Below are 16,300 nucleotides of genomic sequence, written 5' to 3'. Positions count from 1 at the left end.
TGATCCTGCACCAAGGCCATGAGGCGGGAAGGCAGGAAGGAGTCCCCACTTCCATTTCACAGGCCAGAGACTGTCCTTCTCTATCGGGCTGCCTCCTTCTCCAGCTGAGGCTAGGTCAGGGCTGGGCCAAGGTTGGAGGTGGTGGCGAAATCTTCAGTCACCACCTCCTTAGGACAAGGAGTGTCTTTGCTCTGTACCCTGACCCCTCCTTCCCACCTCCCCCTCCCCAGTGAGCAAAGGGCTTCAGCCTCATCCTAGGATGTAGTGTTTACAACAGGCAAGGCCTCCCACCCAGCTGCTGCTCTCACTCCACCCAACCACAGGGTCCTTCTCTCTCTGCTCCAAGACTCACAGATTTGGGAATCTGGTTACTTGGTGGCCTGCCAGGGAGCCTGTGCGGCATGCAATGCATACAGTCAAGAAGCTTTTACTGAGCTTCCTTTGATATCTGGTACAAAAATGAACATGCTTCAAAGAAGTTCATAGTCGGGGGAGGGGAGTTGATGGGGCAGACTGGTAGGCAAATAGTAACTAACATCAGTGCTGTGAGAAGGGCCCTGGGAGGAGCTTCTAGTTCTGCCTGTCCTGGAGCAAGTGCTATTCTGCTGCCTTTCTAGGAGTATGGCCAATCCAGGAGAAAGGAACGACAAGTGGAAGGGGCTGGAGGGAGGAAAGAACAGCGGTGCATTCAGAGAGGAGAAAGAAGTTGGCTGTGATTAGACCAGAAGTTGGAGTGGAGAGGGAAGAGACACATTGGGAGAAGTGGCTGATAAGTAGGTGGGGTTAGGGTTTGAAGGGCCTTGTTATTCAGATGAGAAGTCTTGAATCTTCAATAGGGTTAATATGTGTGTGTGTATATATTGATATAATGATATATGCTTATTTACACACACACACACACAATGGTATCATGTTTTTGATGCTGGAGTAGTAAGAAAGAGGCAAAAAGTTCGTGTTAAAGTAATCCTATTTACCATCACTTACCTGAGCTGCTTAGTATACTTATAATTTAACCCAAGGACTATTGCAGTAATAATAATACTCTTTTACTATTTTTTTGTTACACACTGAATTCTCTTCCTGAAGTTGTCTTTTTTTCTTTTCCTTTCTTTTTACTGAATTAATGATCGCTTGTCCTGAACCTCAAAAAAGTAGAGGGAACTTTGTCCTGAAATGTTTCCTTTCACTATGTCTCTAGAGAGTTCTTGGAAAGGTGCTGGCGTGGCATGAAGGACACCACAGTCAGTGAAATATTTTTCCTTTATAGGAGCTCAGCTTCACACAGCCAACCCTGAGTCCCCAAAAAGCTCAGTTTAGCGACGCCCGCTGAAGTTTTATCTAGAGAAGTTTTCTCTCTGAATTTCCCCTTTACTAGGGAAAAACAGCGAGACGCAGAGAAAAATTCTAGGACTACACTACCCAACAGCCTCCGCTCGGAGTCTAGCCCAACTTCTAACAGGGTGGCCCCTAGCATCTTGGTCCCGCCCATTCCCGGTACTGTATTTAGAACTACAACTCCCAGCTGCTTCCACCCACCGGGCCCCTCAAAGAGGGTTTCCCAGCAGCCTCCTGGTCGAACAGGAGCTGCTCCTCGGGCTTAGCCGGCTCCCTCTGCCGGCCCCGCCCCTGGCACGTGACGCACGCCCACCAACCCGCTCGCGGAGGAGGGCGGCGGGCGGTGGCCAAGGGCGGGGAGGCCGCAGGGGGCGGGGCCTGGAGGGGGCGGAGCAGGGCCCGGGAGCCGAGCAGCCTGGCAACGGCGGTGGCGCCTGGACCCCGAGGTGGGTGCGCGCTCGCGGCTGGCCTGGCTCGGAGCCGGGTACTGCGGGAAGCCGTGGTGGTGGGACAGGGAGGACGAAGTTGTGACTCCTGGGGCCGGCAGGTCCCACGGGGCCTTGAAGTATCCTCAGGAGTGGGTGGAGGGGGGCGGTTAGCCCAAGTGCCTTCGCTGTCCGGCCAGCCAGGGCTGGGGCCGGGGAGCAGCAGGCAGGTGCCTCCGGCTTCTCTCGTTCTCCCTGCCCAAGGTCCCGGGCTGGCAGCGGGCGAAGGTCGGGACAGGAATCGGGCAGGCTGGCCGGGAGGGTGGGGGAGTGGGGGCGTCGCGGCCGCTGCCCGGACTTTGCTTCCCCGTCCCGGGGCGGCAAACGGGCTGGGCAGCCGCCCTGCCTCCCCCGCGACGCGCCGCGGCTGGTCCTCGCCCTGACCCTCCGGGCGGGGCGGATGTCTCTCTGCCTCATCCCCCGTGGGTCCGGCGGAGGGGCCGCCGGCCGGCACTGTCCGCGAAGCCTTGATCGGCGCTCCCGACTGCTGTTTCTGTGTCACACACGGGAGCTTTATCTGCTTTTGCAACAGTTGACGGGAGATTTGAGGAGCAAACGGTTAGTTCCCTGATACGCAGTCGGAAGTATATACAGGCACGATTGCAAGCGCCTTTTGCCGAGTGGCCTCCCTTAACTGTCTTGCTGCGCTCAGGAAGTGAAAACTAATTTTAGTTTTTGCCTAAGCAAATATGAAATCAGTTTGCTGCAAAAACTAAATCACGGGCTTTATAGAGGCATGCAAAGTATGAAGCGAAGTGGATTGGGACTGGTTATTAAACAGACATAGTAGACCAGCACAAGAATGGAATCAGGGTATATTAGAATTGACTAGGACCTTTAAGTGTGTATACTTCACTTGTTTGCTCGATGGGGAAGCTAAAGCCCAGAGAGGTTAACTAACGTGGCAAAATTAATGGCAAAGTTTATATTACAAGTCAGGTTTCTGGGGGCATCATAGCATCCCTCTAGCCTGGGTGGCTTTTATCACAGCTCAATTTTGTTCTTTGTAAAGTATCCACCCTAGAGTCTATGGAGACTGAGCCAGCAACTTTGCTGTAGTTCAAACCATTTTTTTGAATTGCCTTCAAAACCTGTTTACCAGACTCTTAAGGCTTCTTTTATAGACACATTTTCTTTTTCACCCAACATATATATTGGGCATGATCACTTGTTCACTAGATTTGACTCTGAATGACTTTTTGACTGTTTCACAAAACCCAGCGTAGCGTCAAGAGATTCCACAGCATGGAGTAAGTTCAAACCAGAGATCCTGCCAGTGTGTAACAGTTTCTCGAGGTACTTGAAAGTGGAGAGCATTCGAGGAGGCTTTTAGAGTCTAGTATGGTCAAGTCTGGGGCTTCCCAGATGGCACTAGTGGTATAGAACCCACTGCCAATACAGGAGACATGAGATGCAAGTTCAGTCCCTGTGTCAGGAAGATCCCCTGGAAGAGGGCGTGGCGACCCACTCCAATATTCTTGCCTGGAGAACTCCATGGACAGAGGAGTCCATGAGGTCACAGAGTTGGACACGGCTGAGATGACTTAGCTGACCATGCATTCATGGTCAAGTCTAGTATGACTTACTAGAGTCTAGTAAGTCCAGTAACCATTGGTCTCCTTACCTTAAAGTTAGAAGTTGTATTGATTATCAAGCTGTCATTGGTTTCATTCATTAAACTCAGAATGCCCATGCAGTGCCTGTAGAGTCCTGAGTGCTAGGAAGATAACAGACAGCGCCACTGACAAGGTCCCTGCCTTCTAGAGCTTCTGTGTGGGGAAGCAGACAATAAAAAAAATAAACAATGATATATTTTCCAACAGAGATGAGCACTGAGGAAGAACAGAGCTCTGAAACTCTAAGATGACCATCTAGCAGGCCAGCATGCTTGTGAGGGGGTTGGGTATTACTTAGCATCGCTAGTGTTAGATGGTCAGCTGCTGCTCCATTAAAGCAAATCACCATATCCAAAAGTAAATCTGTCTGAATCCAGGAGATCCTTTGGGAGGTCATCATTTCTCCAGCGATTGCCTCTCGGATGGTAAGTTTGTCACAGCCTCATTTTTACTTGCATTCCCTCTGCCCCACCCCAGGCAAATAGTAAGTGGTTTCAAACACCCAGGGAAGTGAGCTTCTCATCCTTCATTGTCTCAGTAGCTGCCTCACTCCTGCTACGAAAGGCCCTACTGACTGAGGTAAGGGTTGGGTGTTAACCCTATGCCAGTGTCTGCTGGTTGGGAGCTACCTGACACAGCTATCTCTTCCTGCATGCTGGTTTGTACTGGGAACCTACCTTGGGAAGGAGACCTCAATCCTTGTGTTGTGCTTAGTTAAGAAACTAGTTCATTTTGAAATTAGCTCTAGAGTCAAGAGACACCCAACTTCCTCAGAAGAAGAGTGCCAATAAAATGGTAACTTAAAGTTCATCTGCTTAGTACCCTCTCAGTTCTTTCCTTTTCTGTATGTTCAGTGGCGTCAAAGTAAATGTTTTCATTTTTACAGGTTCCAAAAAATCATTAAAGTTACCAAAAAAATATGCCAATATTCTTTGTTCCTAAATGAAAGGATTAACAAAATGTAGTTACTTTAAAAACCACTGAAAGAACATGGGGTTCTCGGTCTTATTGAGGACTGCAAAATAAGGAGAAAGCGGAGCCTCTTCAAGGCTTCTGTGACAATCTGAAGTGGTGGCCAAGGATTTCAAAAGGCCAGAGTTTCTCGTTATTTCTAAAGTTTTTTCAACTTTATAAAAGAATAAGAGGTTGTTTTCATTACTAGCTAGTAATTGCCCTTCCCTGTTTCTGACCTCTTTGAAGTTCTGCTTTCTTTATTTTCTAGTTTCTCGGTTCATTATTCCTTTTTGGCAGATAGGGGACAGCCCCTGTTGTTCGCCTTTAAGGTGTTGACTCAGGATTTGGGTCCTGGCTGTACTATTGGCTTTGTAACGTCAAGTGAGCTCCTTACCTCTGTGCCTCAGCTTCCTTATCTGTAAAATGAAAGATAGTAACAGTAGTCCCTTCCTCCCAGGGTTGTTGGCAGGCCTGCAGGATAAGGTATATGAGATGCTTATAATAGCATCTTACACATAGTAGGCACTCAAGAAATGTTAACTGTTACTGGCTTGAGCTACGTGGGACTCCTTTCTTTTAAAGAAGAAAAATATTAGCCATGTCTCATGAAATGTTTGGAAATCTGATGAGCATGGTTTTCTAGACATTTTTCTGCATTTCATTGTTGACCCCAGCATTAAGTTTAAGATGACATCGTCAGCAGCACACACAGTTCTTGCCCACCTAAGTTCTGTTTACTATTTGGACTCAGAAATTACTTGAGCCCATATTTTGTTTGTGGCTATAGACAAGAATAGAATAAGAGAGGTTTTCTTTCCATTCCTCTGCTTTGAGAGCCAGAGAGGACCAGGAGACCCAGTTGGCATTAGTCAGGTGAGATCCAGTTGCCATCCTGTAGTCAGAGGATAGTTTTTTTATTAAATGTTTACGGTGGATTTATCCACAGGACCACCAGGAGGGTGGCATCCTTTTTAAGAATGTGGCAGGCATCTCTTTAGAAAATTGGCATCATGTACTAGTGCTTTCTGTTTCTACCCAAGGAGCAAGGAAGAGTAAAGGAGCCTTGTGTCTGTGGGAGATGGTTAAAAGCCCCTTCTTAGCCCTGTAACACTGGACAAGTCTTTTCTCCTCGCTGCTGTTGGCTCATCTTTGTAAGATAGACCTAAGGCAGCCTGTACCTCCAAGGTCCCAGAGCTCTTCAGGGGAGCCAGTGTGCATCAGCATCCTTTGCTGACTGTAGGGCATTATTATTATGGCATCCATGTGTTATGTAAGCCATCGCTATTGGGAGAACTGGTGTGAGAGGGCAGCATCCTTCTGGTTCTTGGCGCATCCTCGCTGGGGGTGTGATCTCTTTGCCCAAGCCCACTTCTGTCAGCACTGAAACATGCACGTGTTTTGTTGAGTCTCTCAGATGGACCTGAAGCCACTGGTACACCGTGTGAGCTTCCATTTTGTTGATTCCTAAAATCATAGTGCTGTGTCACCAACAATCCCAGGGCAATAGTGAGGTCATCTCTGCACCAGGGAATATTGCCTGCCTCTTCTGTCTCAGAATGGAAGGCTTTCATTTTTCAAATCAACACCTTACCTCAGCTTCTCAATGCAGCTTGATGCCCTGCCGAGTTCCTCCACTCCTAGGGCTCGGGTTGGAAGCAATCCAGGGACTCATTGCTCTCCAGGTCCACCGCACCTTCCCTTCCAACAGGATGGGGGCCAAATGCTCTTTGAATGTTTCTCAGTATCTTGAGATGACTCCATAAGCTGAGGTTGGAGACAGTTTTCTGGGCAAGAGAACCCTAACATGCCCCATGCACGGAGGAGATGTTTAGTGAACGTTCTTTGACTTGAACTGGACAAGGGTGCATAGCTTAGAATTGTTGGGGTGTGTTCATTTCAGCAAATTCTGTTGTTGGTCTAAAGATCCTGGTACTAGATGAAAGGGAGCTCCTGCTTAGTCTTTCTTTCCATGGTCAATTAGCCAATGAATAAGAAAGCTCTGAGTCCTGTTGGGGGAGAGGTCCCATGGGTTGTTTGCCCACCCATTTCTTTGGGGACTGTTGTCACTGGCAGTTTGAGTTTAGGTTTGTTTTTTTGCTTTGCTCGTTGACGTGTTGGGGGGGGTGGGGGCGGGTAGGGAGGAGTAAGGGAAGTTGAAGGGTAATAATTGAAAGTAAAAATAAAAGTAACTCATTCAGCTCTTGTTCCCTGCCTTCAGACCTTGGCTGCACAGGATGCCTTTCTTCAGCTTGTGATAACTGTTACATGTTGCTATCTTGTCCTTGGGCGTTTTGTGAGAAGGAGGCCACTGTGTGCTTCCCAGAGCCTCTCCCAGTGCAATGGGCTAACCCTCGGGCTGTCCTACTTTCACCTTCAGCGGGTGGGGTGGGTCATAAAGGGGATTCTTAGCATCAGCCGGTGGGGCTTGCAATGCCCTTGTATGACCCTCAAGTTCCTTGTGGCCCTGGGATGACTTAGGTGGGGACAGAGCTGTCAGGGTTCATTCCAGCAGGCCTGGAATCAGCCAGCTGTTTGACTGGAAGAGGAAATGTCCCTACTGTGCAGAAGTGCCCCTGGCCGAGATGGGTCAGTACCATCCATGCATCACCACGAGAAGAAAGAAGAAAGATTTGCACTTAGTTTCAGTGCACCCAGGAGGCTGTGGTCCTTGTCACTGTGGCAGGAAGGATAGAAGAGCCCCAAGTTGGAGTTCCATTTTGAGCTTCCCGGTCCTGAGTTGCCTTGCACAAGGCAGTGCTGCTGGGTCTGTCGGAGCGAGTGGGATTCCCAGATGGAGGGCAGTCGGAGCTGGCCCTCACCTCTCTGTAGCCCTTGCTGTGAGGCCTAACAACTGATTTTTTCAAGTTGAGGCTGAGTGTGACCCTGCTGGCCATTTCCTTTCTTCGCTATTATCAACTCTGAAGTGATGTGATCCTTTCTCCAGAGCCTCTCATCAGGCCTGCTCCACAAAACAGTTTTTCCTTGTTGATAAAATTGTTCTGATGCCCCTGCCCCTGGGAACTTAGGAGACATGCAAACTCTTAGGCACCCCCAGACCTGCACAACCAGAATCTGCAGGTGAAGAAGACCCCCAGCTGATCTGTATGTAAATGACAGTTCGAGAAGTGTGGTCTGAGTGGCAGTTCACATCCCAGCTTGCTTCCTGATCCTTTGGGACTGACCATGCTGTTCATTTGAAAAATAACTCAAGCCACATGTGTCATCCGTTTTCCTAGTAGCCACATCAAAAAAAGACAGATGAAGTCAATTTTACAATGTATGTTATTCAGCCCAATATGTCCAAAATATTATTTCAACATGTAATCAGTATGACAGTGAGATGCTCCCCTCATCTTATTTGCATGAAGGTTGTCGAAATCCAGCATGTATTTTACATCTGCAGCAGGCCTCAGTTTGGACTAGCCATGTTTCAAGCTCTGCTTGCCAGTGGCTCCAGCTTTGGACAGCGCAGCTTTGAGAGATACATTTTGGCCTTGATTTGCTGATGATGTCATCAGATTTGCTCTCGAGGCCGGAAGAGCAGTTGGAGCCTCCGCTGCCTGGGTAGTAAGTTGCATTGACCGTCACTGTACTCAGTGCGGAGCCCTCTGCCTGGTGTGCTCTTCCGATCTCATTTGGATCCTCACAACATCCCCACTTCTTTACCGAGACTTCCTCTCTGGGCCTCAGCTTGGTAAGCTATACTGAGAAGTTGTGGTTGGCAGAGGTGAGGAATGCAAGCTTCTTTCTTGGGGACATCTTCAAAGGACTCAAGGGACGCCTCTCCTCTGGCTCAGCTGAGCCCCCAGATGGATGCTCCCTTTTGCTGTGGGCCTGCCACCCCATGGTTTGTCCCCCTGGCTGCTCATTAGAATCACCTGGAGAGCCTTAAGGACCTGATGCCCTGGCCCCACCCAGACATTCAGATTTATTTGATGGGGATGGTGGTGAGGGGTGATAGAGATCAGACCTCCTCATTTTTAAAAAGTCTTCTGGGAGATTCTGGCGGGCCACTCAGCTCCAGAGCAGCTGTCCCCGGCTTCTCTAGCACCGAAAACCAGCGGCCTTGGGGCTGAAGTGCAGATTCTGACTCCGGGGGACAGGGACGGGCTTCCTCTCACAGGCAGGTGACAAGGATGCTGGCAGCTGCGCTGGGACTCCGAGGAGCCTGTGCTCCAGAATCACTGGAGGGTGGTTCCCAAACTCCACGTTCCCTGGCAGCCAACCTGGAGATTCTGATTCAATAGGTTTGAGGTGGGGCCCAGGATCTGTAGTGGAGAAGGCACGATGTTTTCTGAATTTCACCACAAAGTGTTTTGTTGACTTTAGGATTTGCGTAGGCACATTTCTAGTGCCCTTTTTTTCGGGGGTGGGGGGAGGGGTTGTTTGGTGCAAATGGATGTTGAGTTTTATCAACCCCCGTTTCTGCCTTTATGATTTGTCCCCAACCCTTTAAACAGGTTGATGTGATGGTCTGTCTTAAGGGATTTTCTCATATAACTTGGTAGCATTAACCAGGTTTGCATGGCTGGCATGGATATTATTTCTTATTGCTGGGTTGGTTTGGTAATGTTTTCTTCAGGATTTTTACATCTGTATTTGTGAGTGAGATTGTGCTTTAATTTTGCTTTACTGTCTTTGCCTAGTTTAGTGCCTTTTTGCTAGCTTTATAAAGTGAATGAGAGCATTCCCTTTTCTGGTCTCTGGAAAAGTGTATAAAATTGGAGTTGTTTTTTCCTTGAATATTTAGTAGAACTTGCCCCAGAGCCAGCCATGCCTGGTGCTTTGGTGTGGAAATGTTTTAAACTACCACTTACTAGCTGCCATGTCTGTAGTAACGTCTGTCTTTTCATTCTTAAATCTTCATTTTGTTTACTTGTGCCTTCTCCTTTTTTTCTTGATGAGTCTTACCAAAGGTTTGTTGGTTGTGGTTATGCAGACTATGAGGTTTGTCACTGTGTAGAAAAGAATGAGCATAATTATATTCTCAAGCTTCTTTCTGATTAACTTTAATGAAACTGCATAATCTGAAAGTCAAATTTATATCAAGGTATATTCTGAAAAGCTTTCCTTTAACTCATGTCTCCTGCCAGGCATGCTGTTTCTCCTAGCCACTGTAATCAATGTTATTAGTTTTTAGTTCATTCTTCTATGTTTCTTTTGCAAATTTGAGCTGGTGTGCATGCGTATACATACACACAGACACACTCACACTCATTGCATTTCCTCCCTTTTCTTACACCAAAAAAGCATACTACATACACTCTTTGGCCCCTTGCTTTCTTCACTTAAAATATACCCTGGAAATCTCTCTCCTCTACATTTTCTCCTTTCTTCTTTCTTTGGATTTATTTTGCTGCTTGGATTTTTCAAAACAGTCTTTTTGCTATTATTTAGTTCTAATATATTCTGATTTCCATTGTGATTATTTCATTCACCTGTGAGTTGTTTAGAAGTTTGTGTTTTAATTTACAAATACCTTTTCTAGGTAAATTTTTAGAAGTGACTAAGGTAGCTGCATGATGGTCAGAGAATGTGGTCTGAATACTAGTAGTTCTTTTAAGTGTGTTGAGGGTGGGTTTATATAGATAGCACTGTGTGGCTGGCTTCTTTCATTTAATGTAAAGTTTTTTATATTCATCCACGTTTTGTCATTCATTGTGTATCAGCAGTTTTGACTTTCTTTTGCCAAGTATATTCCATAGTATGGCTTTAACAATATGTCTGTTCACTAGTTCATGAACGTGTGAGTTAATTCAGCGTTTTTGTCAATTATGAATGTAAAGTTGCCATGAGCATTTGCTTACAAGTCTTTGTGTGGATTCATGTTTTCATTTGTCTTGTGCAAACACTTAAATGTGGCATTGCTGGGCCATATGCTTAGGATACTTTCTTGTACTTTATAGGAAACTGTCACCCTGTTCTCCCAAGTGTCTGTGCCATTTTGCATTCCCATCCCAGTGGCAGAGTCAAGTATGAGAGTTCTGCTTGTCACATTTTCACTAACATTTGTTATCGTCTGTCCTGTTAAATTGCAGCCATTCCAGTGGGTGTGTAATAATAGCTCATTGAGGTTTTATTTTGCATATTCCTATTGACTAATGATGGTGAGTATGTCTTCATGTGCTTTTTGACCATTCATATATCTTCTTTGATGAGGTGTCTGCTCAGATCTTTTGCGTGTTTCTTATTGGATTGTCCATTAGTTCTTTATGTATTTTGGATACAAGGCCTTAATTAGGTAATTTGCAAGTATTTTCTCCTGGACTGTGGTTTACTGTTCCATTTTCTTAGCTGTGCCTTTGAAAGAGCAAAGATTTTTAATTTTGATGAAGTCCAGTTATTGGGTTTTTTCTTTTATGGTTTATGCTTTTTGTGTTCTCTAAAAAACATTTCCCCGTGTCTCCCTCTAGACTTTTGCGGTTTTAGCTCTTTGTTTAGACCTGTTTTGGTAGGTTGACTCAAAGGTGGTCCCCCGACTGCTGCCCCTCCATGTTTGTACCCTGCGTAATTGCTTCCCTTGAGTATGCAGCCTTCTGAGACTTCTGAGCAGAGGATGAAGTTAAGACATGCCTGGACTTCTGACCCACCACCCATACAAACAGTGAGAAAATTAACGTGTTGTTTACAGCTACTAAGTTTGTATGCAACAGTATAAAACTAATACTTATGTGCTTCATTTCAAGTTAATTTTATATGTTGTTTCAAGTAAGGGTCAAGATTCACTTATTTCCATATGAATGTCAAATTGTTCCAGTATCATTTGTGTAAAAGACTAGACCATTGACCATTCCTAGGACCTCCAAAAGATGGATCTAATTCTGGACTGCTCCGTTCATCTTTATGTCTAATATTAGGCCAGAACTACACAGTCTTAATTACTGAAGTATTGCAAGTCTGGAAATTGGGTAGTGGAAGTACTCCAAGTTTGTTCTTTTTTAATTTCCCACCCCTCAAGATTATTTTGGCCATTCTTGGTCCTTTGCTTTTTAATATAAATTTCAGAATCATCTTGTTGGTTCTATGACAAAGCCTATTGGGAATTGATAGAGATTGTGTTGAATCTATGGATCAATATTGATGACATAACAATATTGAGTCTTCCCATCTGTGAGCATGATATGTTTGTCCATGTATTTAGGCCTTTAATTTCTCTCAGCAGTGCTTTATAGTTTTCAGTGTATGGATCTTGTGCACATTTTGTTAAATATATCCCTAAATATTTCATTTTTATTTATGCAGATGATATTTTTATACTTCAGTGTTCATTTGTTCATTGCTAATGATACAAATGGGGCTTCCTTGGTGGCTCAGATGAAAAAGAATCTGTCTGCAGTGTGGAGACCTGGGTTCAATCCCTGGATTGGGAAGATGCCCTGGAGAAGGGAATGGCTACCCACTCCAGTATTCTTGCCTGGAGAATTCCATGGACAGAGGAGCCTGGCGGGCTATAGTCCATGGGGTCGCAAAGAGTTGGACATGACTGAGTGACTAGCACTTTCACTTTTCAGTGATACAAATATAATTTTTAATGTTTATAATGTATATCATGCAGACATATCATGCATGCATGCTGCTGCTGCTGCTAAGTCGCTTCAGTCATGTCTGACCCTGTACGACCCCATAGACGGCAGCCCACCAGGCTCCCCCGTCCCTGGGATTTTCCAGGCAAGAACATTGGAGTGGGTTGCCATTTCTTCCTCCGATGCATGAAAGTGAAAAGTGAAAGTGAAGTCGCTCAGTCATGTCAGACTCTCAGCGACCCCATGGACTGCAGCCCACCAGGCTCCTCCATCCATGAGATTTTCCAGCATACTTTCTAGTAAATTTACTAGTTCTAGTAGTTTTCCTGTAGTGTTCTTAGGATTTTTTATATGAATGATCATGTTGTCTGCAAACACAATTTCAATTCTTCCTTCTAGTGTTTTATATCTTTTATTTCTTTCTCTTGTCTTATTAAAGTTGCTAGGATCTCTAAAATACATTGAATGCAAGCAATAAGAGCAACTAACCCTGCCTTGTTCCCACACGTAGTGGGAAAACATTGCATCTTTCACCGTTAAGTAGAGTTAATTATAGATTTTCCATAGGTTACCTTATCTATCCCTAGTTTGCTGAGATTTTTTTTAAATCATTATTAGATGCTGAATTATGTTTGTAGAAGCTATGTCTCAGATGTAATCTTCAGGAAGATAGTATACCTCGAGAATAGCCCTGTTGACTGCATATCATCACATTCATACTTTTATCAACTATCAGTACCCAGCTTTTTCTCCTTTGTGTTGACAGTGGAATTTCCAACTGGAGCTTGGGAATTCTTTTTTTTTTTTCTGTACAGCAGCATATGCAATCATTCCTCAGTATTCACAGGGGTTTGGTTCCAGGACCCATTGTAAATGTCAGAATCCGTGGATACTCAAGTCGCATAATCAGCACTCCATATCTGTGGGTTATGCATCCATAGGTATGGAGGGCCGACTGTATTGCTCCTTCAAAAGCCATGGCAATTCTGTGTCAGATTCATACATGTCATTTTTAGCGTACTGGAATTTCTTTACCTTCTTTCTTTACCATTTTATTGACACTGCTTTTGGTTCCTCTTCATCTCCTTGACTTATTTCTGCCATTTTTCTTAGATTATTTCTTCTATATCTATCAAAGCTTTCTACCTGCTAATAGTGCCAAGTTCTTGAAGAGTGTGTGTGTGTGTGTGTGTGTGTGTGTGTGTGTGTGTGTGTTTAGAGCAGGGATGGATAGCCGCTTGTATTTGTGGCTGGAATAATAGGTAACTGCCCCTAGTAGGAAGATACCATTGTCCATGTTTTGAGTCACCGCAGTTCTCTCTCTCTCTCTTTTTAATTTATTTATTTTAATTGGAGGCTAATTACAGTATTGTAGTGGTTTTGCCGTACATTGACATAAATCTGCCACGGGTGTACATGTGTTCCCCATCCTGAGCCCCCGTTCCACCTCCCTCCCCATCCCGTCCCTCTGGGTCATCCCCGTGCACCAGCCCCGAGCACCCTGTTTCATGCATCGAACCTGGACTGGTGATCTGTTTCACATATGATAATATACAACTGCAGGTCTCTCCTGAAATTCCAAGGCTTTTTAATGAAGCCAGTCTTTGTAGATTCCTTTTAGACACTCCTTTAACTACTATGGCAAAGGGCCTGTTGCCCAGGCTACTAGTCCTGCTGCTGATCTCTGTTAACTTTCAGGGTCAACCTGCCCTTGTATTGATAAATTAGGACTAATTAAGGAGTACGAAGCCCAGCATTTTTAACAATTGGGAGACCCTAGGCAACATTGGGAAACCCCACTTGCTGCTTTTTCTTCTAGCCCTTGAGAGAAGGGACAGGTAGCTACAAATCAAAATTATCCAACCCATTTTTGGAACTCTTCTTTGGAATTGCCTTCAGAGACCATGACAACTTTTACAAAATATCCTGTGAGTAAGGACTTGGCATTTGGCTTCAGGATAAAATCATTTTGCGCCTCCTCTATTAAAGAGAATGGGCACTCATGCTGCGGGAAGCATTGTTTTTTGTTTAAAAACTGAGATATAGTAAAAATTCATGAGATGGTGTCTTATATAGCTTTAAGCTCTAAAAGCAATTTCAAAAGAATTGGAAGAATATTTTTCATAGTGACTGTGTTGCTGGAATAAGTGCATACCATCCAAAGGGACAACTTCGTAGAATAACTCATCTAGCTACATGTGCTCTGATAGACATTTTGAACCCTCATTAAACTTTGTCCTTCTTTTTAAATATACTTTGAAAAGACTCTTTCATGATACAGAGTACTACTGCAGTTAAACAAGAGGGAATATACTGCCTCAGGGTCTCACAGACATGGATTTGTGTGGGGGGGGAGGAGTTGCTGTTTGGTTAATCATGCTTAAAATGAAGGCTAATGTTCTTTTTTGTGAGCATCAAATTTTATTACATAGAAATGGGATTCCAAAAAAAAATTTTTTATTCAGCTGTGTAAGCAGGAGGCATAACATTTTCATTTTTTAATTTGATCATCAATTAGAGAATTTAGAGCAACAGACATCTGTTAGTGGGTATAGTGGGGACGAGGACCAGGCTGCCTGGGTTTGATTTCCAACTGCAAACGTTTTTAGTGGACACATTTAACCTTCCTATTCTCAGGGTTGGGTGTTTTCATATGAAGGAATATTAGTAGTTGGCTTATGAGGTTGTTGGCAGTATTGAAGGAGTTCATCTGTGCTTAGAACAGTGCCTGGCACATAGCAGATAATCAGTAAATGGAAAGCAGTTTGCTTTGTGTATTTAACTTATACCTATTCATTTTCTTTATTGCTGTTTAACTTGTCTTATATTTATTCATCTTCCCACCTCAGTTGCTAGTTCCTTGAAGACTTATCTCCATTTTTTTTAGAATTTCTCACCGTGCTCTGGAGTTGTTTTTGTTGTTGTCGTTCAGTTGCTAAGTCATGTCCAACTCTTTGCAACCCCGTGGACTGCAACACACCAGGCTTTCCTGTCCTTCACTATCTCCTGGAGTTTGCTCAAACTCAAGTCTGTTGAGTCAATGATGCCATCCAACCATCTCATCCTCTGTCACCCCCTTCTTCTCGTGCCCTCAATCTTTCCCAGCATGAAGGTCTTTCCAAAGAGTCAGCTCTTCGCATCAAGTAGCCAGAGTATTGGAGCTTCAGTTTTAGCATCAGTCCTTCCAGTGAATATTCAGGGTTGACTTCCTGTAGGATTGATTGGTTTGATCTCCTCGCAGTCCAAGGGACTCTCAAGAGTTTTATCCAGCACCACAGTTCAAAAGATGGGGAACACATGTATACCCGTGGCAGATTCATGTCAATGGATGGCAAAACCAACACAATATTGTAAAGTAATTAGCCTCCAAAAAATAAATTAATTAATTTTTTAAAAAGAGATTAAAAAAAGAAAAAAAAAAGCATCAATTCTTCAGTGCTCAGCCTTCTTAATGGTCCAACTGTCACATCCATACATGGCTACTGGAAAACCTGTAGTTTTGATTAGAGGTACCTTTGTTAGCAAAGTGATATCTCTGCTTTTTAATATGCTGTCTAGGTTGATCATAGCTTTCTTTCCAAGGAGCAAGCATCTTTTAATTTCATGGCTGCAGTCACCATCCACAGTGGTTTTAGAGCCCAAGAAAATACAGTCTGTCACTGTTTCCATTGTTTCCCCATCTATTTGCCATGAAATGATGGGACCAGATGCCATGATATTAGTTTTCTGAATGTTGAATTTTAGACCAGCTTTTTCACTGCCTTTTTTCACCCTCATCAAGAAGCTCTGTAGTTCCTCTTCACTTTCTACCATTAGAGTGGTATCATTGGTGTATCTGGGGTTGTTGATATTTCTCCCAGCAATCTTGATTATATAGAACAATTCTCCAGATTACCAGCAACCAGCAGAAGCTGCTGCTGCTGCTAAGTCACTTCAGTCGTGTCCGACTTTGTGCGACCCCATAGACGGTAGCCCACCAGGCTCCCCCGTCCCTGAGATTCTCCAGGCAAGAACACTGGAGTGGGTTGTCATTTCCCTCTCCAATGCATGAAAGTGAAAAGTGAAAGTGAAGTCACTCAGTCATGTCTGACCCTCAGCGACCCCACGGACTGCAGCCTTCCAGGTTCCTCCGTCCATGGGATTTTCCAGGCAGGAGTACTGGAGTGGGGTGCCATTGCCTTCTCCCAGCAGAAGCTAGAGGGGACAAAGAAGGTTCCTCTCTGCCTTTGAGCCTTCCGGGGGTGGGGTAGGGTGGAGGGCACAGTCCTGCCAATGTCCTGATTGCAGACTTGTAGCCTTCAGAACCGTGCAGGAAGAAATTTCTGTTTTAAGCATCCAGTTTGTGGTACTTTGTTTCAGGAGCCCCAGACACCCATCCATTATTTTG

The 16,300-nt window shown here is 44.8% G+C and overlaps 1 protein-coding gene across 4 annotated transcripts in view; it reads left to right on the top strand.

Moving 5' to 3' along the window:
* Nucleotides 1-1,716: 1,716 nt before the first annotated feature.
* The window catches only part of MTM1 (myotubularin 1), a 92,423-nt gene continuing 77,839 nt past the window's right edge, over nt 1,717-16,300 (top strand). For all 4 annotated transcript variants that reach the window (XM_027533956.1, XM_027533957.1, XM_027533955.1 and 1 more), the window contains exon 1: nt 1,717-1,781. The gene's annotated coding sequence lies outside the window, so the exon portion shown is untranslated. The remainder of the gene's footprint in view (nt 1,782-16,300) is intronic.

This window comes from Bos indicus x Bos taurus, chromosome X (genome assembly GCF_003369695.1).
Source record: "Bos indicus x Bos taurus breed Angus x Brahman F1 hybrid chromosome X, Bos_hybrid_MaternalHap_v2.0, whole genome shotgun sequence".
In the NCBI taxonomy this organism is placed as follows: domain Eukaryota; kingdom Metazoa; phylum Chordata; class Mammalia; order Artiodactyla; family Bovidae; genus Bos; species Bos indicus x Bos taurus.
This window is presented reverse-complemented; position numbering and strand designations above follow the sequence as displayed.